The sequence below is a fragment of the Equus przewalskii genome, chromosome 32, assembly GCF_037783145.1.
Source record: "Equus przewalskii isolate Varuska chromosome 32, EquPr2, whole genome shotgun sequence".
NCBI classification, from domain to species: Eukaryota; Metazoa; Chordata; class Mammalia; order Perissodactyla; family Equidae; genus Equus; species Equus przewalskii.
Genome location: NC_091862.1, coordinates 4,739,398 through 4,766,739, shown reverse-complemented (window position 1 = coordinate 4,766,739; position 27,342 = coordinate 4,739,398). Strand labels below are relative to the sequence as shown.

At 35.5% G+C, this 27,342-nt stretch overlaps 1 long non-coding RNA gene across 2 annotated transcripts in view; it reads right to left on the bottom strand.

Moving 5' to 3' along the window:
- Nucleotides 1-21,731, bottom strand: part of LOC139080748 (uncharacterized) — a 92,618-nt gene extending 70,887 nt beyond the window's left edge. For both annotated transcript variants that reach the window (XR_011535489.1, XR_011535488.1), the window contains exon 1: nucleotides 21,594-21,731. This is a non-coding gene — a long non-coding RNA (uncharacterized lncRNA). The remainder of the gene's footprint in view (nucleotides 1-21,593) is intronic.
- Between the last annotated feature and the right edge of the window lie 5,611 nt (nucleotides 21,732-27,342).

Below are 27,342 nucleotides of genomic sequence, written 5' to 3'. Positions count from 1 at the left end.
CACACCTCCTTCTGTCAGACTGCCAGCCTGGTGGCATGAGTCAGCATAAGCCAGGGCTGAACATTGTTCCTGCTTTGGTAATAGTCACTTCACCCTTGGCTTCTGACAATTTGAGGATAAGACCAGAACTTTCTGATCAGCAACGCTTGTGATCCACTGGAAAAAAATGAAGAATTCTTTTTACTTACCACCCATCTAGTTACTTGCTGAACTGGGGGAGCTCTCACTCTGCTTTAGCCTGGATATCAGCTTTTTGGGTCTTTGGAGAGATTCTCTCTGCTCATCAGTCTTGGATTTCTATGCCTCAGAAGATAGCTACTGATATATCCGGTAATTTATTAAAATGAGAAGAAGACCAAAGTTTCATATATTTTGTCCTCTTCCAATGGTAACTATACAACACTTTCTTTACTTGAAAGTCCTTCCTCTCTTTAAAGCTTTAAGTATATATGATAATATATACGAGGTTTATATGATAAAATGTATGTAAAATAATAGGGAATACACTAGCCTAACTCTGAGGAATATTGTAAAGTTTCTATTTATGTAATATAGAGGAAAAAGTACAGCTAAGCCATCATATAATTTTATACTTATCCCTTAATGATTGCTTCTATAAATTTGCCTTTTTTGTAAAATTTATTTTTAATTTGAACTTTGTAGAAATAATGGAATACTTGTAATTTCTTTACAGTTTTCTCCTTTATGTGTTTCTTAAGAATACAATAGAGAGAATGTAAAGTAACTTTTTCATATAGAACACTGTATATTTGTCTATCAACTTTAACATTAAGTTGCAATTTTAAGGGATTATTCTTCTCAAAAATAAAATAACCATATGCTGAATTGTCTCTCAGTGGAATTTCTCTTCACATTAACAAAATCATGGATTACATGTTAGGCATATTCTTTTTAAGATAAGTAAGCCATGGCCATATGTCCTTACTATTTTAGAATATATTCGCATGATATAGGAAACTTAGGGGAAGTAAAAGTCAATTTTTCTCATTAAAAAGGAATCCGGACAAAAGGTGTATTGGTTGGAGAAAGCTGGGCTGGAGATAAATTGAAAATTTGGTTAAAGTTTGTTCCTTTCTTTTCTGTAACTCAAGGATCTTCATTAAAATGTATCGATACAACTAAACGAGTTATGTATCAGACAGATTGACTTTTCCGAAAGTTAATATGATGCCTTCTTAAATTAACAGTGCAAAATCCATTAATTGTTTTTCTACTGTATACCAAATGCCAGTTAAACATCAGCATCTGAGAGGTTTCCATGAATCAGATTTTGCTAAACTTTCTGAATTCTTCTGGAAGATGTACTGCTTAGCAATAAAGTGGTACTTTCATTCATGCTGTTGGGGGTGTGTGGTGGGTAGAGTAGCAGAAGTGGTGGTTGAATAAAGATGCTGTAAAAATCTCAGAGGGTTTCGCACTGTTTCACATGCATGTAGGTAGGGTGCCATGGCTGGATAAGAGAGACTATTCAGGGCTTACTTGAGAATATTTTCCTCTTTTGGTGACTCCAGTGAGCTTCAAAATGCCACCATGATGTCTGGTTTATCGTGATCCAGATTGCTTTCAAATTACATGCACACAGAGTTTCTCCTCCAATTCTATCTCTGGGCCAACTTCTTTGCAGGATGTCGTCTGCTTATGCTGGCCAAGAGAAAAGCAGAACATCTGAGGCCTGGCACCAACAGAAATCTCCCTGACATGTATTATCAGAGATTATACGATAAATCTTCGGTGAGTTTTCCAAATTTAGTTTATATATTATCAGGTTTGGCTAAAACTAAGTTAAAGCATTTCTAGGTCAACTAACGGAGAAAATTTTTATATAAAAGTGTAACTATCAGGATGGTTCTATCAGAAACTCCCAAATAGTTATAAATTCCACTTATGTTTTCCCAAGAGGATATTTTCTTCTTCAGTTCAGTGCCTTATGTATTGACTGCCATTTATGCCACTTATTGACCGCTTTTGGTTTCGTTTTCACTTATTATATGATGTATTCATTAAATCAATCCTGAGAATTAAGCACTAATATTAGTCTTATTCTATAAATGAATAATCTAAGATTCCAGAGGAAATTAAGGTAACGATGAAAGGAGGAAGAAAGAAAGGTAATTCTCATCATTCCACGTATCAGGCAACGTGGAATATTTTTTCTTTATTTCTCGTTTCTTTTAATTCTCATAATTCAATGAGGTACATATTATCTTTATCTTACAGCTGAGGATAACAACACTTGCCAAATATTCCACAAGTAATTGGTGGAAGAAATACTGTCTTTGGAGACAAAGAAGGGGAGCCTGTGTTTCAGAGGTCCCACTATGGCTCTTCTCTGACGACATCTCTGTGCACAGGCAAAGAGTCTTGGATAACAAAGGGATATGGCTGTTAGAGCTACTACTCCCCTCTATAGACCATGCTCAAAGCCCCCGGAACTCCAGGGTTCCCTGCGCAGTGGTTAGAGCTCACGTCCATAGCCAGTAAGTCTTTTCTCCTTCCAAGGGTAAACCATACCACTCAAGATTTTCATCCCAGGAGAAAAAGTGGCTGGCTTCTCAGGGGACTCAGCTTAGGTGTGTGAGTGGAGGTGTCCATGTACATACACTTAAGACTTCTCGTGCTGCAACATAGAGTTGGGAGTAAGAATAGAGAGTGTGAGGCCAGGGACTTGGGGAGAAATCTAAGGAGTCACAATTTGATCCTAGCCTCCTAGATTGTTAGAAAGATATATTTGAAGAGGTAAGAGGAGTGAACACATTTTATTCAACAGCCTGGTACCTTGATTTGCAGTCTTTTAATATTTAGATATATTGCACATGGCCTTTTGGGGACTCAGAAATGGTATGGGAGGGTCTTAGTGGAGGAACCAGGTTTCAAACTGAAATCTCTTAAATTCCTAGTCCTGATCACTTTACCGGTAAACCAGATCTGTCTCTATCCTTTCCCTACATGGGAGAGGTGATATGAAAGCCCTATGTATTCCAGTTAATACTTTTCTTATTTTTGTTTTTTACCTACTTTTGAGACAAGAATTCCATATTAGAACCTGTTATAGACTGAAAATGTGTGCCCTCAAACCCCACAAATGCATATGTTGAAATTCTAACCCAAAATGCGATGATATTAGGAGGTGAGGCTTTTTTGGAGGTGGTTGGGTCATGTTGCTGGAGCGCTCGTGAATAGGATTAGTGTCCTTATGAAAAGAGACCCCAGAAAGCTCCCTCACCCCTTCCACCGTGTGAAAACACAGCAAGAAGATAGCTGTCTTTGAACCAACATGTGGATCCTCACCAAACATGGAATCTGCCAGTGTTTTGGTCTTGGACTTCCCAGCCTCCACAACTGTGAGAATTGAATTTCTGTTGTGTATAAGCCACGTAGTCTGTGGTAGTTTGTTATAGCATCCTGAATGGACTAAGACAACATCCGTGTCGGGTTTCTGGTCATAGAGGAAAAGCTTTCAGAAATTTATCCCTAAGTATGATGTCAGCTATGTTTTTGTTTTGTTTTGTTTTATTATTGGTAGATCCCTTCATCAAGTCAAGAAGTTTGCTTCCGCTCCTTGTTTTCTGAGCATTTTTATTTTGAAAGGGTATTGGATTTTGTCAAATGCTTTGTCTGTGTCTATTGAGATAATAGTGTCTATTACATGGTTGTGTGTTTATTTTTTCCCTTTATTCTATTAACATGGTACATAGTATTGACTAATTCTTGCGTGTTGAACTATCCTTACAATTCTGTGATAAATTCTACTTGGACATGCTGCATAGTCCTTTTGAAATGCTGCTGGATTCAGTTTTCTAGAATTTTGTTGAGTTTTTGTGTCTATATTCTTGTAATGTTTTGGTATCAGGTAAGACTGGTTGCAGCAAATGAGTTAAAAAGTGTTTCCTCCTCTGAGATTGGTGTTAATTCCTTAAATAAATGTTATAATTCACCAGTGAAGTCATGTAGATTTGGACTGTTCTTTGCGGATATTATCTGGAATACTCAATCTGTACAGTTGTTATGGGTCTTTTCAGATTTTCTATTTCTTCTGAACTGGTTTTGGTATTTTATATCTTTTCAAAAATTTGCCCATTTTATCTATGGTATATAATTTGCTGGCGTGCAATTGTTCAGAATATTCCCTTATGATCTTTATTTCTGAAAATTCAGTAGTAATTTCCCTTCTTTCACTACTGATTTTAGTAATTTGAGTCTTCTCCTTTTCTCTTGGTCACTCTTGTTAAAGACTTGTCAGTTGCTCGATATTTTAAAATTTTGTCGCTGTTGATTTCTCTATTGTTTTTCTATTTTCGTTCTGGCTATCTCAGACTGCTGGGTTCTCTAAATATGTACATTGCTGTATCTCAAAAAAAATGGAAATTTGTGATCCCCACCTTCCAATTTGTTCCCCTTTCCATTCTCTCCTTTGTTTCTTTCTGGGGTTCTGATATGTGTACTGGGCTTTCTCATGCTGTCCTATATGTATTTTTAATTATCTTTAATATGTGCACTCTCCCTTTTACGGAGCATTTCATGTGTAATTTCTTCAAATTGTCTGTGTAATTTCTCCAGATCTATTGCCAATTTGCTCTTCAGCTATGTTTATTTTGGTGTACAGCCATTTAATTTCCATTGTAATTTTTTTTATTCTAGAGCTTGCGTTTGTTTCATTTTTCAATTTATTCTCACATATTATATTCTATTTTCCCTTATTATATTTTGAGTCATTTTTATTTCGTTAAGTATATCAAATATATTTATTTTATGTATTATATATGATGAGTCAAATGCCGGTAGTCATCGTGTGTCTATATCTGTGAGTTTTTGCTGATGGATCAGAATAATTGTGGCCTCTTTTCATTTTACATATAGAGATTTGGCTTGAGAACATTTGTTTTTAACATCATTGGTAAGAAAGCTTTGAGGCCTAGAACAAAAGTCTGTTTTTTCTGAATAGGTCTCTCTCTCTCTCTCTCTCTATTGTATATGCACACATTCTATTTTGCTTATTATTATTGTTATTTTTATTTTTGCTTTCTCTAGGAGCTAGGAGACACTACCAACCCAAGATTGGCACAACCAAATGTTTAGCTTGGATGTGAATTCTAGATTTTTTCCTATTTTATCCACTAAATGGGCCACCTACCAGAGGGTCTTACATGAAGAAGGGTTTCTTCAATGCAATTTCTCCCCTTGCTCAAGGACTTGGATCTCTCTCTTCTCTCTTATAATGGCTTCTTAAATTTGTGTTTTAAGCCATCAGAAATTGGCATACACTCTTGGAGAAATACTGGTTCCAGAGCTTTCTTGTCCTGTAGATTCATGACTTAGTTTTCTTCTTGTCCAGGATATTATGTAAGGACCTTACATCTTTGCTTTAAATTTTAATTCATGAGAAATGAACTTAATCTACCATTCATTGACATCTAATATGTTCTTGATATTTAGGAAATAAAAAGCTTTTTTTCCCATGTAAGAATATATTTAGCCGAATAGTTTTTATATTTTATAGATATGTATACACACGCACAACTATTGCAAAAGAAATTTATATTAACATTATTAGTTACCATATATTTCATAATGACTTTAAATGCCTTAAACATTGAAATGTGGAATGTGTTTTTTAAATTATATTACTGCACCCCTGGGCTTAGAGACATAGTGTGTAACTAATAAACTGTACAAATATGAATATTTATATACACGCATATTCATACATATTTAAATACGGTGCTGCTTCTGAATATTCTAACTCCGAGTGAATTGAAATACCTTACCATAATAAGAAACTTGACTTTTTGTCGAAATTATAGTGAAAATTCATTATATTACTTGTGAAACACTTAGGAGAAATCCTTTTTGTCAGGAATTTCACATCTATTCTAGTTACATATTTACCATGTTCAACACAGAAACATTATTTCTTTGAAACAACATTCAAGAAGATGCCCTTGGGAAATCAAAAGGCAAGTGAAAAAGTTTAAACAATTGCTTAAAAAGTTGTAAAAGTAAAGACTTTGTTCAGTTACCTAGTGTGCATGTGGAAGTTCCATGCATTTTGTGTAGTAGGCACGAGGTAGGATTTGGTTATGGTCTGAGTGAAATCTAGGAATAATTTAATTATAGAACAAAGGAGAGGATACGATGACCATACTCCACATATAGAATTGGCCTTAAGATTTCCCTCTGAGAATTTTAGAATATGTCCGAGTTGAAGAACACGCCCATGCTGCTCACCTGCCACAAATAGCCCAAGAATCACGACACTTATGTCTCAGCCATCATTCCCAATACCACATCCTTATTCCAATCCAAGAAGAGGAAAGAAATAGGACTGTAAACATTTGTACCACAGAAAGAGAGGGGAAATCACTTTGGTTTGTAGGAAGGTGAGGGCTAGTCTACTGACACAAAGATCTTTAAGGATGCTAAATCTGATACATGACTAACCTCAAGATAGTATATTTTCTGTATTATTATTTTTCTCAAAGATTGGCCCTAAACTAAACATCTGTTGCCTATTTTCCCTTTTTTTTTTTCTCCTCAACCCCACTCCCAGTACATAATTGTATATTCTAGTTGTAGGCACTTCTAGTTCTGCTGTGTAGGACACTGCCTCAGCATGGCTTGATGAGCTGTGCTAGGTCTGCACCCAGGATCCGAATCGGTAAAACCCTGGGCCACCAAAGCACAGCGCATGAACTTAACCACTCTGGCGACAGGGCCGGCCCCGATAGTGCATTTTTTAAACTTAATTTTCCTTTCTTTGAAATCCCATGAATTCTCCATATTAACACATGCTAGGACATAGAGGATTTCTTACATTTTCTTTTGCTATTGAGTTACAGAAATGCCTTTCTATGATTGTGGAATTACGTCATAGGAAACAGAGCTTCACCTCCCCTCATAGAAACTAAAAAGGCCAAAGTTTCATTTTCTCAGGCTCTCTTGCAGGCAAGGAGGGCACATGACCTAGAATTCTCCAACTGAACATGTGGACCCAATAATTTGAGTCATAAGCTCATGATCTGATACACCACAGACTGAACAGAACCCATTCTTGTTATGGGTGGTGGTGGCAATAGCAGTTACGTCCAGGTCTTAGAGGTCACAATGGGAACGACTCTGTTGCATTGTCTGCTGCTTGTGGTAGGCATCTGGCTATATCTCCAGCAGTAGTATTTCCGCTGGCTTGATTCTGAGAATTGCTTCTCTCTATGTAGCCTTCAAATCTTGTTTGTTAGATTTCCTATGGGCTTTGTGAATCATTCAATATCCTTTTAATACATTCCTCTTCAGGTTACATTAGTGATATTTTATTTGTTGCTCCAATGAAGTATCTAATATAAAAAGTGATAGATAATACAGCTTACTTTGTCCTTTAGTATTCCATTTGAGAAAAATAAATGTATAACAATATCAATATTCGTTAACTATAATATTATCATTTTGCAGGATAATTACGATTTCCGTTAACATTTTTTGAAGATAGACTATGTTAGGTGCTGTGCTAAGAGTTTCGTATGCAACATCTTATATAATATTCAAATGACAACACAAGCTAGGTACTATTATTATCTTTATCTTACAGATGTGAAAGTTGAGCCAAAGGTAGACTTCCTAACTTGAGCAAAGCGACACAGGCTGCAAATGTGACAGCTTTTGACAAGTTATTGTCATAACTTCAGAGATTCTGTTCAGACCAAGCGAAAGGTCAAATGTACAAATTGTGGCAAAGTCATAAAAAACACTGACTTATATTCAGTTTGATGTTCTATTAAATGTCTATTATATATTAGGTATGATGATTAGAGCTATAAATATAAAAATTAGTTATGCAATATTCCTATCCTTATTACACCCTTCAGGTAAAAAATACTGTAAATTAATAACTATTATATATTATCAAATTTTCTATAACAGAGCGATGTATGAAGTATGTGGAAACTCATATGCTAGTGTCAGGAAAAGCTGCAGACCAGAGAAAAGAAGACTGCTCCCTTCTGAACGTGTGGCATTTGTGCGAGCCACACATGCAGAAACTGTGACAGTTCCATCAGTATTATGACTAAGCTTACATCACATCTGTAAGATAAGATCTGATGACTCCCCAAGAACTCTATATCTTGAAGATTCCGTGCTGTCTGATATACCACGGGAACATGTCAAATATCACTCCTGGGAATTCCCTCATAATCATGTGTTGTTAGGAATTTCTCAAGATTTTGTTTCTGATTATTAACTTTGGGAAGATATGAAAAAGAAAACCAATAAATGTCACATTTGTGATATTTAAATGCTATCTTAGACATGAGAAAACATTGAGCTTATACTGGTCATTCTTGACCTGAATACCAAATATTTTAATTACATAGATAATTAAATGTTTTCTTTATATAAAGGGAAAGCAATTTTGTCAGTAGGAATCAAGTCTGCACTTCTAATGAGATGGTTTTATGAATAAATAAGTCAGTAAGAAATAAGGTCCTGCCACCACAACCAGTATTTCAGATGTGAAACGTTTAGGAGAAGCAGACCAGATGGAAGCTGCAGTAGATTGCTGGTGATAGCACAAATCCAAAATGGGTCTCAGGAGGCTGAAATCAAGATGTCAGAGGGGCTGCATTTCTTCTGCAGGCTCCAGGGGAGAATCCCTTCCCTTGCCTTTTCCACCTTCTAGAGGCGCCCGAATTCCTTGGCTCTTGGCCCCTGTTCATCTTCAAAGCCAACAATAACATTCTGCTTCCATCATCACATCTTCTCCTCCGCCTCTGTCTCCCAGCCTCCCTCTTTCACTTCTAAGGACTTTGGTGATTACATTGGATCCACAGAGATAATCCAGGATGGCCTTTCCATCTCAAGATCTTTTACTTAATTACATCAGCAAAGTGCCCTTTGTCACGTAAGTAACAGATTCACAGATTCTGTGCATTAGGGGTGTGGATATCTTTGGGGGTGGGGGGCATTATTCTGCTTCCCCCAGAATCATGTTCCTTCTACCTTGGCACACATTTTCTCTCCTATCTAATGAACCTACTTTTCTCTCCTAATTACTTTTCCTTGAATATGCAAATATATTCTAGAATGTCTCACTAAAGCAGATAAGCCCCTCTTTTGACTTTATGTTTCTATCCAATTACTGCCCTCCCAATTTATACTCTTTTACAACCAGACTCTCAAAAGTATCTTTCACTCCCTCTTTCCATTCCTCTTCTCTGAATCAATCTCCAGTTCACTACAATGTCATTCCTTAGGGACATTTTATGGCCAATAACTCCAGTGATCTCTACGTACTTAAATCCAGTAAACACTGTATTCCCTCCTACTCTTGACCTCTCAATAGCAGCTGAACTATTCTCCTTCTTGAAAGACTCATTTATCTTGGATTTCATGATATCACATTTTCATAGTTTTCCTCTGACCTGTGTGGGTTGAATTTTGCACAATTCACTTGCTAGTTTCTTATTCTCTGTCCAGCCACGTACTGAGTTTTTCTCCATTCGTACAACGTCTCATTTACTTGCTTTAAATAGTCTATATATCTTTCTTTCTGAAAAACATATGCGTATATTCTTGTTTACTTAGAGAAAAAGGGTGATAGTTGTTCACTTCTGTTTTCCGCTGAAATTGTGATGTGGAAATTTTCCACATCAACGCATGCATGTCTATCTCATTCCTTTTTCCTCATTTTGGTGAGGAAGATTGGCCCTGAGCTAACGTCCGTTGCCAATCTTCCTCTTTTTGCCTGAAGAAGACTGTCACTGAGCTAGCATCTTTACCCATCTTCCCCTGTTTTGTATGTGGAATGCCACCACAGCATGGCTTGATGAGCAGTGTGTAGGTCCACACCCAGGATCTGAACCTGAGAACCCCAGGCCACCAAAGCAGAGTGCACAAACTTAACCACTACGCCACAGAGCCAGCCCCTCTATCTCATTTTTGTAGCAAAGCAGTATTATGGCTATATCATACTTAATATAACTAGTCTTTGATTAAATAGCTCCAATTTTCTATTATAAAATAATTTTGACAAATACATAATATGCTGTAGTAAATATTTTCTCAGTGAGGAATGTGATAAAATGATGTTTAGTTCATTCCAAAAGAAAAATAATAGACTTTATAATATTAAATATTACCCTGATCTTATGACCATTCCACAAAGCAGAGTCCAGTAGCTCAGTAACTATTCTTTCCCTAAGTATTAAAGGACCAGAAGGTCCGTCACAGGATAGGGAGCGAATAGTTACGGAATCACACTTGGAAAGTAAACAGTTGTTAACTATTTTCTCCTTTTTTGGAGCAGAGCTAAGTGCTTTTCCGTAAGTAAACTTCTTCCAAAAAAAAAAAGAAAAAGAGAGGCAACATTCCAAAAACATACATGTGGATAGGGAAAAATTCCTGCTACGTGTTTTGTTAAACTGGGATAGGAGTCACGGCAATTTTTTCTGACCAACAATTTGGGCTAAAAGTCAGAATTTTCTATCATCACATCTCTGATGAGATCTGCATTTCTCCTGGAAGGCGGTTGATATAAAGCGTAGCAGAGGTTTTGCTAAAAGTAACATCCTCTGCCGTATGAAATAGGTAAGACTCAGGGATGCCACGCTGCTTACCTCTGACAAGGCTAGAAACAGACACTCCAGATTCCCATTCTTTACCTTGTAAGTGGTTAACTGAACTGTTTGTCCCTATGCATCAATGGGAAAAAATGCTTGTCAAGCAAACTGGTTAAGATTCTCTTGAACTTTGGCCCACTGAGCCTAAGCCAGCATGCTGCCCCTTTTCAAGTGCTCCTCCTGGAAAACAGACTGGCCTCAGGTAAAACATTAATCTTGCTCAAATCCAAAGGTTAAGGGGATTTCTTAACATTTACCGCTTTCCAGGATAGCAGGGCTCAGATAAAATTCAACATTGTCAAGTGTTTAGAAATGGATGAGCACAAATACACCCAAGTTATTTTCAACCAAGTGGCAGAAGCAATTCAGTGGAGAAGTATAGCCTTTTAAACAAATGATATTAGAACAGATGGATGTTGATAGGCAAAACAAACAAAAACCTCAGTAAAGCTCACATTTTATTTAAAAAATTAATTTATGGATACAAATGTAAAATGTGTAAGTATAACCTTGGAGAATATTGGAGAAAATCATTGTGACCTAAGATTAGGCAGAGTTCTTAGATAGGATACCAAGAGCACAATCCATTAAAAACATAATCAATAACTTAGACTTCACCCAAATTAAAATCTTTTGCTTTGTGAAAGACCTTGGTTAGAGGATGAAAAGCCAAGCCACAGACTGGGAGAAAATATCAGGAAATCACATATCTGACAAAGGACTCGTTTCCATAATATATAAAGTACTTTCTAAATGTTACAGTAAGAAAACAAACAACACAGTTCAAATATGAGCAAAAGACTTGAAAGACTTTTGAAGGAGAGAGGGTATGCAATAGAAAATATGCACATGAAAGATGTGGACACCATTGTCCATTAGGAAATACATATTAAAGCCATGATGAGATACCACTCTTATATGAATGGCAAAAATAAAAAATTATATACTCAAAATATGAAGTTCTGATGAGCGTGTGGATATCTATGCACTGCTTGTGAGAATGTAAAATGGTTATAGCTACTCTGGAAACAGTTTGGCAATTTATCACAAAGTTAAATATATAGTATATGACCCAGCAATTGCATTCCTGGATATTTATAATAGAGGAATTAAAACATCTCTACTCAAATCCTGCAACCCAGAGCTGTGTAAGATGTGACCTGCCCATTATGATAGTATACAGTTACCACATGACTCAACAATTGGTAATACTTGTCCACACACAAATGAGAAAACAATCGTTCATAGTAGTATTATTCATAATAGCCAAAGACAACTCAAATGATAAATGGATAAATAAAATATGGCATATCCATAAAATGAAATACTACTCAACAATAAAAAAGGAATGGGCTTCTGTAGCATGCTAAAATATGGGTGAACTTTGATGACATTATGTTAAGTGAAAGAAGTCAGTCACAAAAGACTACATATTGTATGATTCTATTCATGTGAAGTATCTAGAACAGAAAAATCTATAGCAACAGAAAGTAGGAAGTTGATTCTTCATTGTCTAATTCTGTGTAGGTTCAGGGGGTAGGGGAATGGGGAGTGACTGCAAATAGGTATGGGGTTTCTTTTCGAGGTTAAAATGTTTTAAAATTCGATTGTGGTGATGGTTACAAAACTCTGTGAATATACTAAAATGCATTGAATTGTACACTCCAGATGGATGAATTTTACGTGTAATTCTGTAGTCATAAAGCTGTTAAAAATAATTTATGCACTTTATCATTTAATTTTTATAACATTCTTGAAATAAAATCACAGTGATGGAGACAATATCATAGTTGCCAGGATAATAGGACTGGTAAAGTGTGTAGCTATATATTAGTAGTGTACTAATGTCAAACTTCTGCTTTTGATAATGTACTGTGGTTTCTTACAATGCTATCATTGGAGAAAGCAGGAGGAAAGATATAGGGGAGTGCTACCATTTTTCCAACTTTTTTTAATTTAAGTATTTCAAATTAAAAGTTTCTAAAAATCTAACTCTTGGAGAGTGAACCTTATTTTTGAGAAACTTTCTGACATATTCTGAGCCAAAATTCTTTAAGTCAAAATCCAGTTGAACTGTTCTATTCCTGATATTTCTTGGATACTTCTCTTCCACAAGTTAAGTCTTGTGATTGGTTCAGCTCTGTCCACAAATTGATTTGTTTGAGCTTTAAAGTTTTCAGCTTCAGAGAACACTGCTTTCAACATTTAGAGAGAGGTTCAGCCAGAAATCCTGCAGGTTTAAGGAACAAATATAACACATTTAGTTACACAGTCTCTAGCTTAAAAGAAATAAAAAGGAAAACATGTATCTCATACTCCTAACACCATGAAAAAGCAGAGACTAAGTGGAGCCAGCAACAATGTGTTAGGAGAACTGTCTATTTCTTGAGTATACAGCATCTCCCCAGCATATTTTTTTAAACAATGAAATGGATTAGCTCGCACATGTATTTTCCTCATTAGAACCTTATGCTAATTTATTGATCAGTTCTTCACTGCATCTGTGTGATCATGTGAGTTTGAAGAAAAGGAACTCAAAAATGATACCTGCTGGGCCTGCCAATACAAAAGAATCTTTGACAGTTACAAGACGAAACAACCACACTGTCAGAAGGGCTTTGACAGAATTAAGTGAACCATATTGACAGGATATCATGCAAGCATCTGGTGGGTTGTTTCAGATGAACGCTCTCATTTTGTTGTCAAAGTGCTTATGTGTGATGCATTGTGTGGACTGTCTTGATTTCTCACAGCTCCTTGAAAGCAGAGGATGTTACCTTTAGCAGAGCCACTGCTATGCTTGTATCAACTGCCTTCCAGAAGAAATGTGGAGCTCATCAGAGACATGACAATAGAAAATTCTGAATTTTAGCCCAAATTGTTGGTCAAAAGACATTGCCATTACTCCTATATGAGTTTATCAAAACATATAGCAGGAATTTTTCCCTACATACATGTATACTTTTGGAATATTGACTCTTTTTATGAAGAAGAAGAAGATTCTTATGGAAAAGCTCTTAGCTCTGCTCCAAAAAAGGAGAAAATAGTTAAAAAACTGATTGATTCAGTAACTACTCACTCCCTGTCTTATGACTGATTTTCTGGTCCTTTAATACATAGATAAGTAATAGATACTGAGCTACTGGACTCTGCTTCTTTACTTTGTAGGAAGGTTATAGGATCAGAATAATATTTAATATTATAAAGTCTATTATTTTATTTTTCGAATGAACTAATTGTCATTATATGACACTCCTCACTGATGAAATATTTTGTTTATTACAGCATATTTCGTATTTATCGAAATGTTTTTTCCTTTTATTTTTTGGGGGGAAGATTAGCCCAGATTAGCCTCTTTTTTGCTGAGGAAGATTGGCCATGAGTTAACATCCGTGCCCATCTTACTCTACTTTATATCTGGGGTGCCTGCCACAGCATGGCTTGATAAGCGTGCATTGGTCTGCACCTGGGATCCAAACTGGCAAACCCCAGGCTTCCAAAGTGAAGTGCATGAACTTAACCACTATGCCACTGGGCCTCAAAATGCTTTTATAATAGAAAACCTAGAACATAGAGAGTACTCAATAGGACAATAGTTATATTAATATTATGAAATACTAACAATTATATTAATAACTTTAATATGTTATATCTATAATATTGCACAGCCATAAAAAGGAGGTAGATATGCATGCGCTGATATGAAAAGTTTCCAAGCCGTGATTTCAGTGAAAAACAAAGATGAGTAATATCTTGTCATCCATTTTCTCTAAGTAAAGAAGAATATATGATTTTTTTTTCTTTTTTCTCCATAAAAAATCATAAGAAAATTAACACAATGGTCACCTTTAGGGAGATAAATAAGGGTTGGAGATGACAATAGATGCTTTCACTTTTCATTTCATTTCTTTCTAAATGGTTTAAATATTTTAACTATGTGTGAGTGGCACTCTTTTATATTAACTAGTGTTATGTGGGAAGGAAGACTGTTGACTACTCTTTGTTTCATTTACTGTATTCTCTTTCTTAAAAGAAACAAACAACAACAAAAAGACCCACAAGCCTGTATGCTTCATAGATTTGAGAGTTTTGTCTGCCTTATTCACTGCTGTGTCCTTTGTGCCTGGCACATATTAGAAATTCAATAAATTTCATTTCATAAATAAACCACAAAATTAATAAATACATTTAATATAGCAATAAAGTTAAAATAGCAGGCCTACTTAAATGTAAAATGTTGATCCACTTATACTTGCTTTCAACCATGTGTTTTCTCCTATTTGCTCTGCCTAATAAGAATGAAAGGCCCATTAATAAAATACTTCTAACGCTGAAGTCATTGTGAAGTGAGTCATTCACTCAGTCAATAAATATTTGCTAGTACCCATTATGAGTTAGATGAAAGAGTTACAGTGGTAAGCAATCACAAATGTGTATATAAACTTTACCATATGACCACAATCACAAATATGAATTGGGAGGATGAGTTGTAACAGGATGAGAATTCACTTATATTGGCCTTTTCTAGGAAAGTCTCCCTGATCAAATTACACACAGACTTAAATCTAGCGATGCAGAGAGGGAAATGGTGGAGAAGCAGAGACAATTTTGATTGAGAACAACCTGAAGTACAGAGCTTAGTCTACTCCGTGTACCCTGAGAAGGTCAGCATGGCTGGAATAACGAGCTGGAGAGAGCGGTCCCAGAGAGATCCTACGCAGCCAGCTCAGACAGAGCTGCAGGACACTTGACAGAATTTATTCTTTGGTCTAAGGGCAATCAGAAGCCACTGAAAAGCCTTAAGAATGAGGATAGTTTGTCAAACGCTTTTTCTGTATTTATTGATACAATCATGTGAGTTTTTTCTTTAAACTGTTAATATAATGGGTTATATTGATTGATTTTTGAATATCGAACAAGTTTAGCACTTGGAAAGAAACCTGACTTGTTGGTGGTGTATTATTCTTCAGATAGATCAGTTGACCAATACATTGATTGATCGTTCTATCATCTATCCATCCAATGTATATGAATATAAATCTATAACTATCCATCTATAAATATATAACTGGATTTGACTTGCTAATATTTTGCTGAGGAGTTTTGGGTCTTTGTTCTTGCAGGATATTGTTTCTGCAGTTTTCTTTTTTGTACGGTCTTTGCGTATTTTTAGAGTCAGGGTAAAGCTGGTGTCTTAAAATTAGATGACAAGCGTTCATTCCTATTCTATCTCTGGTAGAGATTGTGTAAAACTGTTGTTATTTCTTCTTTCAATGTTTGCTAGGATTAAGTCTTCTTGGGAGGGGGGTTGGCAATGTGTAGTTGTCCAGGAATTGGTCCATTTTTTCCAAGGTGTCAAACTGATGTGTGGATAGGTATTTCTAATTTTCCCTTAGGATTCTTTAAAAGGCTCTGGGGTCTCTGATGATATCACTTCCACACGATTCTCAATCTTCTCCATTTGTGTCTCCACTCTTTTTTCTTTGACAGTTTTGCTAAAAGTTTATCAATTTTGTTGCTATTTTTAAAACTGCAGCATTTGGTTTGATTGATTTTTCTATTATTTTTATGTTTTCAACAATTGATTTCTGCTCTATTGTAATTATTCCCTTCTTTCTATTTGTTTTGGGTTTATTTTGTTATCCACTTTCTAGTTTCTTGAAGTGAGAGCTTAGATTATTCATTTGAGACACTTCCATTATCTTTAAAATGAATTTTAAAATAAGGAATGAAGCGTTATTTCTCACACTTACCACTTTAGGCTCTCTCAATTCCTTTGTATAGGCCCATATTTCTATCTGGTATAATTTTCCTTTGACTGAAAGACTTTCTTTAGTATTACTTTGGTTGGTGGGGATGACTTTGTTTAGCTTTTGTATATCAAAAAAAATTAATTTCATCTTTATTTAAAAAAATAACTGCATATAGAATTCTAATTTTTTCTCCTTATATTACTGTAAATGTGTTCATCCACAGTCTTATAACTAGTGTTATATATTTTTTATTTGATAAGATGAGAAGTCTGCTGTACTATTTTTCCTTTTCCCTTTTTGCATAATGAGTATCTTTGGATGGTTCTTTTAAATATTTTCCCTCTGACTTTAAACAATTTGATTATGATTATCCTTATACTTTTCTTCATACTTCTGCTGCTTATTCATTAAGAAGTTTGTTGGGTTTATTTATTTACAGTTTTTATTAAATTTAGGAAAACAATTGGCCATATTTCTTCAGATCTTTTTCTGCATTCTCCTTTTCTAGGATTCCAATTATACATATATTAGGCCTCTTGGTGTCTCACAGCTTACTGATTCTCTGTTTATCTCTTTACTTATTTATTTCATTGTGTTTCCTTTTGGATAGTTATTTTCTGCTATGTCCTTTAATTATGATGAATTAAAATTCATTAATCTTTCTTCAGCCATGTCAAGAATACTATTAATCCCCCATATATATATTATGAAACATTGCATATTTCAGCTCTAGAATTTTGATGTGAGTATATTATGCACGTCAGTCTATCCTCAACATGCTCATAGTTTCCTCTACTTTCCTCAACACATAGAACATGCTCAAAATATAATGTCCTTGTCTACGAATTCTATTTCCTGTGCCACTCATGGGCTGTTTCTATTGATTGATTATTCTCCCTATCATGGGTCCTTTTTCTTGCTTTGTTCAAAAGCCTGACAGGCACATTGTGATTTTTACCTTGTTGAGTGGTAGTTTTCCCCCATATATCTTTCACTATATTTGAGCTGTTTTCTAGGATTCTGTTAAGTTACTTGAAATCAGGTGATCCTTCTAGGCTTGTCTTTAAACATTCTTAAGTAGCAACAGAACAGCCTCTAATCTAGAGCTAATTTGGCCAAAGCACTGAGGCAAGAGCCTTTGGAGTATTCTATTCAAGCTAGCATGTGTTGGCACATCTTCCCACTCTGTCTGATGAGAACAAACACTATTCTTAACCTAAAGTGAGATTTTGGGATAACTCCACTGGCTCATTTCCAGTTGTCTTTTCCCAGGCTTGTGTACTGTTCAGGTCTCAGTTGAGTCTCAAGGAGACCCCTCTTCTAAGCTTCAGATCTCTGTATATTGCTATGCCTTCTCTAGTAATTGGCTTCTTGATGTGTAGCTGCCTATCCTCTCAGAAATATAAATTCTCAGTTATTCTGAATTATAATGCCTCAACTCAGGGAGACAAGCAGACCCTGCAATGGGTTCCCATTCCCTGTACTGCAATCTGGAAATTCCCTCCAGGCAGAGAGCTGAGTCAACTCCAGGATTCATCTCATTCATCTCCCTTCCTCCAGGGATATCTATATTATGCCACCTATTTCCAATATCTGAAACAATTTAAAAAACTTTTTGTATTTTGTTCAAGACAGGAGTTCAAATCCAATCCATCATAACCAGAAACAAGCTGTATAGCATTCCACTCCTAATCATTATAACTTTATCATATTTTTCTCTATCTGGTAGAATAAGAGCCTTATCTTCTACTAATCTTTATTTTTTGAAAATATTTCTCTATTGCTATGCCTCTTTGTTGAGGATTCAGTATCATTTTGTCAAGAAACCATGCCTGACCAATACCCCTCCTAGATCAACAAAGACGCATTCTCCCTACAGAATGCTGATTGATGGTAGTGCAGTTGGAAATTTGTTTGGTTTTTACAGTGGCTTCATGTATTTCTTAAGTATCATAAAAAGATCAGTACTCAGTCAATCCCTGTGCCCTTAAAGATTTATTCTTCTCTCTTGTGTTTCCATTATACTGTATAAACTCTTACTATATGAAACAATCTCAAACTCTAGGATCTCCAAATTAATTATATACTCTTTATCATATCATCAAGGGAAAGCATATAAATTGTATTATTCACCAGCTCCAAAAAGGGAATAATAAAGAGAAAATCCAAACAAACTACAGACAACAACTGTCAGAAATAAAAATTGGGATGGTGTGGAATAGTCCTAAAGAAAGCTTTTATAGCTATTTGATAAAGAAAACCTTCCTAACTCACTCATATCTGTGACACAGATGAGTAATGTGATTATTCCCAACTCCTGGCAATAAAAACTATACTACACTCCATGCGATCACATATAGCATTTATTTTCTTTCTCTGAGTGCATTAATAAACTCTTCTTTTTCATAGAAAAATGTTCAACTTCAGTCATTTTTCCAAGATTAATTCTTTCTGTGCCCTTAGCATTTATACCGTAAAGTACAGTGACTGTGACACAGAGCCAAGATGCATGGACATCTCAGCAGAGGTCAAAATTGCAAGCAGCATGAAGAGAAAAGTGGACAAAGCAGATGTGCTTTTCTCTTTTAAAGGGACCGAAGAGGTCGGAGTGGCATTCAGTAAAGCACACAGGGAGATAGAGACACAGCTCCCATTAATGTGATGAGATTCCTTTCCCTAATGTCACCCTTCATTGCGCAGTGGTCTTCTGATGCTGTTGTATGTATGCTGCAGTGTTGCACAAATAAAGCGAAGAGCATAGAAATAAAACACTGCAGCTGTCACCCTCCTGTCTTCTGAAAATGGCATTTTAACCTATCTTTATGACCTGAATTTAAGTGCTGAAAATGTCCTGAGGAAAAACTATGTCAAAACAAACAGCTATTCTTTTAAACTTTTAACCCTCTATATAAGAAGTATCATTGGAAAAAAATATATATGTATATGTATTTTATATACATATATATTTTAAGAAATTGAAATATATTTTTGGAGCAGGAAAGTAAGGCTGAAAGGAAATGGATTCCATCTTAAACTTTTTTAAATAAAAATAAATAAAAAATACGGATATTTTATGCATGGAAAAAATATTGGCAGACTTCAGCAAATGATAAAAACAAATGCTGGGGAGTGATGTCATCAAGATGGAGACATAGGTCATTCCTGACTTCGGTCCCCTTGACATAATAAAGGCCTTAGATGACAACATCACACAGCTAACACCAAACTCAATGGTGAAAGGTTGAAAGCTTTTCCTCTAGGATCAGGAATAAGACAAGGTTGCCCACTCTCACCACTCCTATTTTAGCACTGGAAGTCCTAGCCAGAGTAATTAGGCAAGAAAAAGAAATAAAAGGCATCCAAATCAGAAAGGAATAATCAAAACTGTCTTTGTTTGCAGATGATATGATCTTATATATAGAAAATCCTAAAGATTCTACCAAAAAATTTGCTAGAATTAATAAACAAATTTAGTAAAGTTTCAGGATACAATATCAACATACAAAAATCAGTTGTGTTTCTATGACTAATGACAAATTATCTGAAAAGGAAATAAAGAAAACAATCTCATTTACAATAGTATCAAAGTGTTAAATACTTAGGAATAAATTTAACCAAGGAGGTAAAAATAGAACTACCATATGATCCAGCAATTCAACTTCTGAGTATGTATTCAAAGGAAATGAAATCGGTATTTGAAGAGATAGCTACACCCCCATGTTAAGAACAGTGTTATTTACAATAGGCAAGGCATGGAAACAACCTAAATGTCCATCAACAGATGAATGGAAAAGAAGCTACACACATACACACACAATGGAATATTATTCACCACAGAACAAAGGAAATCTTGCCATTTGCAACAACATGGATGAAACTTGAGGACATTATGCTAAGTGAAGTAAGTCAGATGGAGAAAGACAAACACTGAATTACCTCGCTTATCATGTGGAATCTAAAAAACCAAACTCGTAGAAACAGAGAGTAGACTGATGATTTCCCTGGGTCGGGGGCAGGGAATGGGGGAAATGGGTGAAGGTGGTCAAAATGCAAAAAGTTCCAGTTAAAAGATGAATAAATTCTGGGGATGTAATGTATAGCATAGTGCCTACAGTTAAGAATACTGGGGTATATTTGAAAGTTGCTGTGAGAGTAGATTTTAAAAGCTCTCACCAAAAAAATTAAAAAGCCATTAACCTGGGGCTGGCCCCATGGCCTGGTGATTGGGCTCAGTATGCTCTGCTTTGGTGGCCCGGGTTCAGTTTCCAGACGCAGACCTACACCACTCATGGGTGGTCCTGCTGTGTCGGCAACATAAGTACAAAATAGAGGAAGATGGGCACAGATGTTAGCTCAGGACGAATTTTCCTCAGCAAAAAAAAGTCCTTAACTATGTGAGGCAATGGAGACATTATCTAACATTAATGTGTCAATCATTTTGCAAAATATACATATATCAAATCATTACATTGAACACCTTAAACTTACACAGTTATATGTCGATTATATCTATATAGCTGGAAAAACCACAAATTCTGATGACAAAATTAACAGATATTGGTATTTTGACTCCCTCTGTATACATTTGCAATGTGTGAGTTTATTTAGCATATACTGCAAATAAATAGATTGTGTTCATTGTTTTTCAGCTTGTTTTGTTTTGTAAAAAGAGGTGAGGCAGAAGTGAGCAGTAAGGGTGTTATTCTAGCACTCCATTCATGAGGTAGTAAAGACCTAAACTGAGGCAGTATGAGGTGGAATGCAAGAAAATGCGTGCTTTAGGAAAAAATTTCAAGGATATAATAATTTCACCATTGTATCATTCTTTTAAAGAAATACAGTTTACTTTAGAAGCAAGCCTTAATCCATCTATCAACCTGTTTATTTAACACTTTCTGAACATCTACTTTTGTAACAGAAAATGTGCTTATTTTCAAATATATTATTGATAGTTCACACAAAAATCTCTACAATATATGTGTTATCATCCTCCATTTATGGGTGGGGAAATTAACATTCAGACAGCTAAACTATTTATGTTAGGTCAAATAAATAGAGATGCTAGGATAAATTAAATATAACTATACTGGCTTCCTAATTCTATATTCTTTCTGCTAAGTATACTGAGAAGAATGAAATTCAAAGCAATGAACTCAACATTTAGCACAGTTCAGTATTTGAAGGATTCCCTCAGCATTGGTTACACACTTACCATACCCTCTGTTTCATGAAACGATGGTCTTTCTTGAACTGAAATTATGTCCTTTCTTTTTTCCTAGAGCCTAACATGAAGTTTCTCAAAGCAATTCATTGCTGTTTTCTCTACATTATAATTCAGTTTGAAGAAAGCAGAGGTCAGCAAATATTTGGGGTGGAGAAAGATGTTGAGTAAGAGCCCAAACTCTTTCTGTTGATAGTGGAGTCGAAAGGTGGTGCTGGCAAAAAGAGTGTTCCAAAAGCATGGCTTACACTAGGCAAAGTACAATTACTAAAAAGATGGAAGACTGACTTTAGAATACACTAGGACTCGGCCACCTACACAGGTAAAGACTGGGTTGACAATCCAAACAAGGCTAGAAAATAAATGCACCTCGGTGAAAAAGAGCAAATATGATGATTCTAGAAGAAAAATAACAGTTTCAAATTAGCCTCAAGGGATTCATGAGCCTAGTAAGATGTGCCTCTGGGAGGTTTGGATATGGCACGTTGTGAGCTTTAAAAGTATTCTGAAATTCAAGCGCTAATCTGCTTTATTCTTCAATATTCCAAATTCAATGAAGCTACTGATTTTATATTTGATTTAATCAAAAAAGATTCAATTAGATGCAAGCATATATACTTTCAAATCAATGTATATGCTTCCCCATTTTAGGATGGAATAAATACCTAGTCAAGGGAATATTTGCTTTGAATTTTTTTCCTAATAGTGATGATGAATTGCACCATGTCATCTACATTCTCAGACATATCACCTTTATAATCCGTAATGGGCAACTACAAGACAGCAAGGTTAGAAGTACAGGTCATGGCTGTGTATGAGGGTTTTTCTAACTGAGAAGGTAACTGGCCCATACAAGGATTAAAACCACCAACCCTGGCCTCATAATCACCACTCTGACCTCCAGAGCTAACTGACCCAGACCATAAAGACTACAGGAGATACTCACTGAGCTATTAGGTTGATAAATGGGAAGTATTTCAGTATACGGCATCTTGTGAAATATAATGTAATAATTGAAGTAGTCGTCTGCCCCAATGGTAGCCGGGGTTAACTTACCCAGAAGCCAAGCACCGCCGAGCTGCATCATTGCCAGAGAGACACAAACTAAACACAGCTAATACATAACAACAACGCAACAAGACTGAAACAAAAGCGGGAATGCACGCAGAATTTCCAAACTAGCCTTCTACCTTTACCATCAAAAGTAAAAGAGGAAGAGAAAAATGCATTGGAATGCTCTCCTAGATTGTCCTTTTTATAAACTATCTAATTAATCGGTATAAATAAATATCTTTAAGGAGACAAAATGTTCCGTTAGAAGGAGAACATCAAATTTCTTTTATTTCTTAGTATTTATTAATAAGAAAATATAACACTTTGAATTGCACAAAATCTATCACAGCACATAAAAGACATCCAGAGTATTCTGACTTGAGTTTTAAAAAATAAAAAAAAGGTCCTGAGTAATACATATATTGGCAGTTATACTTGAGCCGCAATGAAGACCTTTGGGATGGAATACTTGTTCGTTAAAAAGTGTGGAAACTTATCCACTTGAGAGGGAAATTAATAAAGAATGTCTTTTTTTAGCATTGCTAGGATTTGGTTTGGCTCTGTTGATCTTACACAAGTTAATCATTTCTTAATAGAGAGAGTATAGAATACAGGTGACTACCATCTAGTTAGTTGGCATCCTTGGTTGCATGACTAACTAGCTACATTTTCCAAAAGAGTATATAACTGAGAAAGAAAAATTAAAAAATGATTCTAATAATTTTGTAATGAATATTACCTAAATTACATGTATTAACCATACCTATACCTACATCTATATATATGTATGTGTGCTTTATATATACCGTTTTATATATTTTATGTACAGATATTGCCTCAAATAAATATATGTGTATATATTTAAGGCAATACAAAATACATAACAAGAGGTAAATAGATATGATTACATAGTCATAGATTATCAATGTTCTCCAGTGAAAAGTTAATATTTTCCTTCTCTCAGAAATTTATAGAAAACTAGAGAAAATAAATAGTAAAGGCATATATAATTTGAACAATACTATCAACTGTATTGACTTAATTGTTATTTATGGAACACTATATCCAACAACTGCAGAATACATATTCTTTTCAAATGCTCATGGTATTTTCACCAAGATGGATCATCCTTTGCCATAAAGTGTGTCTCAATAAATTTAACAGGTTTCTGTCATACAGACTATTTTCTTTCACTACAATGTAATTAATTGAAAAATCAATAAAAGTAAAAATATTTGGAAATTAAACTACATACTTCTAAATAATACATGAGTCAAAGAAGAAGTCATGAAAGATTACAGAAAATATTTCAAATAAAATTGAAATGAAAATACAACATATCACAAATGTGGGAAATAACTAAAGGAGCACTAACAGGGAAACATAGACCATTAAATGCATATATCTGAGAAGGATAAATGTCTAAATTCAATGATCTAAATTTCTACCTGAAGAAGTAAGAAAAGCACAGCAACCTTACGTAACAAGAAAGAAGAAACTAACCTAAGTAGAAAGAATAAAATACTGAAGATGAGAATAGAAATCAAAGACATAGGAAACAGAAAAAAGAGAGAAGAAAATACCAGAGGCAAAAGTTGGCTCTTTGGAAAGATCAACAAAATTGGTAATTCCAAACCAAACAAGATAAAAAGAGGTACCTAAAATGAAAATATTAGGAGTCAAAGATTTACTATATGCATCAAAAGAATAAAAAGAGATTATTATGAATAACTTTATGCAAACATATTCAAGAACATAGATAAAACAAATTATATGGAAAATGCAAATTACCAAAACAGACACAAAATCAAACAGAAAATTTGAATAGTGCTAAATCATTAAGCATTTAAATTTTCTACTAAAAATCTTAACTGTAAATTCCTGAGACCGGAAACTATATTTACTAATTTTGTACAGGACCCAGGAGTGGGATAGGCAGGCATTAACAAGTAATAAACTTTCCTGTTAAAACCATCCAATCAACTAACTGAAAGACAAAACAAGGCCTAACAAATTCAAAAATTTTACTGTAAAGAAAATCAAGACCAAATGGCTTCAGTGACTTCTTTCAAATACTTAAAAGACGAATTAAAACTATCTTACAAATCTCTTTCAGAATATAAAGGAGGAGGAAACACTTTCTGACACATTTTATGATGCCAACATAACCTTAATTTCAAAACATGATATTGACATTACAGGAAAAGAAAGTTACATATCAATAGCCCTTATGAAAGTAATTGCGAAAATGATTGACAAAATATTATCAGATTTAATCAAACCCTATATAAAAAGGATACAATATCTTGACAAAGTGAGGTTTATCCCAGAAATTCAGGGTTTAACACTTAGAACTCATTCTATATCATTCACCAATTAAGACAGTAAAGAAAAAATTAGTTTGTTTTTTTTTTCTTTTTCGAGGAAGATTAGCCCTGAGATAACTACTGCCAATCCTCCTCTTTCTGCTGAGGAAGGCTGGCCCTGAGCTAACATCCCTGCCCATCTTCCTCTACTGTATATGTGGGATGCCTACCACAGCATGGCGTGCCAAGCGGTGCCATGTCCGCACCCGGGATCGGAACCAGTGAATCCCGGGCCACTGAGAAGTGGAACGTGCGCACTTAAGCGCTGCACCCGCCACCTGGCCGGCCCAAAAATGGTATTTTAATTACTATTAAAGGAAAAGGAAAAAGAATTTTTCGAATGTAGCTTGTTTTGGTCCATGCATAGCTTTCTAATCTCTGCTCTTGCTACTTTGATCCTTTCTCAGTTCCTTAAATGCGTGGACCTCCTCCCCACATCGTGATCCTTGCAGTTGCAATGACCCTAAAGAACTCTCACCAAAACATTTGCCTGATTTTCATGCGATTAACTCCCGTTCTTCCTCCGGGACTTGGGCTAAGTGTCTTTGCAAAGCCGTTGTGGATACCAGTTCCAGGCTGAGTGGCATTATCATTACTGTACATTTTGTGCTGTACACGTTATGAATTTCCCAGACAGTACTTATCACAACCGTGCACATATCAATAGTACATTTCTTTTTACTGCTTAGCAGTAGTCCATGGTATGGATATCCCAAAGTTGCCTGTTGATGGAAGTTTAGGCCTCTTCAAGTTTTTGGCCATTATGAATATAATTCTATGAAAAGTTCTTTGAGTAGATTTACATTGTCATTTCTTTTTGCTAAATAGGTGTTCCTTATAAGATGAAAAAATTCCCTTCCTTCTGTGCTCAGAGTTTTTATCATAAATTGCTGTGTAATTTTGTCAAATGTTTTACCTGCATATAGTAAGATCACATTACGTCTTTTTCTTCTTTTAGTCCTGTAATAAGTTCAACTATATTGATTTAATTTTCTGTTTGTTCTGGGGTTTTCTTAAGACTATTATCTAGAGAAATTTTAGGCTTACAATAAAATTGAGAGGAAGGGACAGAGATTTCTCCTATACCCCTGTCCCCACACATGCACAACCTCCCCATTATCAATATGCCCCCCTGGAGTGGTACGTTTGTTACAATTGACAAACCTGCATTGACATATCTCCATTGTCTTAGTCCATTCAGGCTATTATAATGAAGTGACACAGACTGAGTAGCTGATGAACAACAGACATTTATTTCCCACAGTTCTGGAGGCTGGAAGTCCAAGTTCAGTGGGCCAGCGTGGTAGGGTGAGAGCCTTCTTCTGGGTCACAGGTCTTTCATTGTATCCTCACAAGGCATGATATCCGCTCTTACATTCCTAATATTTTTGATAGATTATATTTTCATTTTCAATCAAAATATTTTTTCAAATTTCCTTTCTAATTCCTTATTTGACCTCTGAGCTATTTAGAATTGAGCTGTAGAGTTTGCAATTATATATAGATTATCTAGATACATTTTTATTATTGATTTTTCATGTAGTTTCATTTAGGACTGAAAAATACTTTATGTGATATTAAAAAATTAACGTGGTTGTTCCTGTAGGCCATGAGCAAACTTGGGAGATTTTTGTTTGTTTTTTTCTTGCTTATTATTTCTTCTGTCAGCAGGGGAAAGGAATAATGCAATCCTGTCTCTTTATTGTGTCCTTTCAGCCCCTATATATCAGGTATTCCTTTGTATGACTATCTCATTAAAATAGTGGTCCTCAAAAGACAGGGAAGGAAGATGGAGAGAGGAGTGACACTGACTCTGGGAATATCTCCAGAGCTTTACCTAAAACGTGCACGGTTATGTATCCCTTGATTCCATGGTTCAGAGAGGGATGGAAGGACTTATCTTAAAAATATTCTCCAGGGGGCCAGCCTGGTGGCTCAGTGGTCAAGTGCACGCCTTTCACTCCGGTGGCCTGGGGTTCACCAATTCGGATCCTGGGTGTGGACCTGGCACCATGTAGCAAGCCATGCTGTCGTAGGTGTCCCACATATAAAGTAGAGGAAGATGGGCACAGATGTTAGCGCAGGGCCAGTCTTCCTCAGCAAAAAGAGGAGAATTGGCAGCAGATGTTAGCTCAGGGCTAATCATCCTCAAAAAAAAAAATCAAAAAAAATATATTCTCCAGATGCTTTTTGAGACTACTGTCCTCAGACTTTCATGAACAGCCCTGTCAACTGAATTATCATATTAAGAAAATTTCTCTCTCTCCATCTCTCCTTCCGGTATGTCCTGCTCCTTCCCTTCCTTCCATGCTTTCATCAAG